At 42.1% G+C, this 1,204-nt stretch overlaps 1 long non-coding RNA gene across 1 annotated transcript in view; it reads right to left on the bottom strand.

Annotated features, from left to right (window-relative positions):
• LOC106317506 overlaps positions 1–1,204 on the bottom strand; it is a 4,752-nt gene that overhangs the window by 745 nt on the left and 2,803 nt on the right. The window lies entirely within an intron of this gene.

The following is a 1,204-nucleotide window of genomic DNA, read 5'->3' as shown; positions in this document are numbered from 1 at the left end:
CGGTATATTCCGACGAATTCTGGGCGTCGGAATATACCGACGGACATTGGTTCGTCGGTATTTTTCGAGGAATGCTCTCCGTCGGTATTGTCCGAGGAACCGCTGTCCGTCGGTATTTTCCGACGCCCAGAATTCGTCGGAATATACCAATTTTAAAAACGAATCGGAATTGTCCGAGGAACGTTCTCCGTCGGTATATAGTTTTTCCGATGAACTCTGGTCTCGTGTGTCCGCATCGTAATATCGTCGGAAGTTCGTCAGAATGATTTTTCTCGGTATTCGTCAGAAAGTCGTCGGAATTTCGTCAGAACTTCCGACAAATTTTTTTTTTCCAACAAAACGATACCGACGGATAGGTTCGTCAGAAATTCGCCGGAATCGGTCTATTCCGACGAATTTCTGACGATTTCGGCCATCAGAATCCTCCTGTTTTCTTGTAGTGTGGGTCCGTTTCTTATTCTTAATATAAAAGTACATGTATTTTTTGAAAAAAATAGAATCCTTATTTATTAAGAAATAGGGAGCAACGAATTGGGCCCGGGGCGGTCGCACAACTTGCCCCCATCTAAGCCGGCCATGGATACTATTAAGCTCAGTAAATTACGATTCCCTTCTTTTCTGATTGGAAGGATGGTATACGCAACCAATTAAACCTAAAAGTATTGGATGCACTGTATATAATATATATATTGTTAGCTCCAAGTTGGAGCCGCTTCAATGTTGAGCAGAGCAAGTGCTACACGGTTGAACCGGTATGTGACATATCGCGTGACAAGTCGTTACAAGGTAATGACGTGGCAGATAACCATTACGAAGATATTGCTTCAGAGAGAAGCAATCAGAGATCCCGTATGTTGGAGAGATATCAGGAAGATTAGATATCTTAGGGAAGAGTATATATAAAGGTAACTAGGCAGGGTGTCTAGGTTACGCTTTTGGAAGAACTGTTTCTAAGTGCTCTGAGGTTTGTTCAGCAGCACACGTTAGGTTTGCAAACGGTGAAGCTTTCATCGTTAGTGCACTGGGTAGATTAAGAATTGGTCCGTCACAAGTCAGGTTAGACGTTGTATCATTCGGATTAGACTAAGTCCTGTTGGATTGTCTAAAAGATTCTTAATAAAACAAGTTTGTGTTTGGAAAACCTTGAGAGTTCTTTACTTTAGTTATCCTAGATCTTTCATTTGGTATCAGAGCGGGTCACCTC

This window comes from Brassica oleracea, chromosome C9, assembly GCF_000695525.1.
Source record: "Brassica oleracea var. oleracea cultivar TO1000 chromosome C9, BOL, whole genome shotgun sequence".
NCBI classification, from domain to species: Eukaryota; Viridiplantae; Streptophyta; class Magnoliopsida; order Brassicales; family Brassicaceae; genus Brassica; species Brassica oleracea.
Note: the sequence above shows the minus strand (reverse complement) of the source record. Positions and strands in the feature narration are given on the sequence as shown.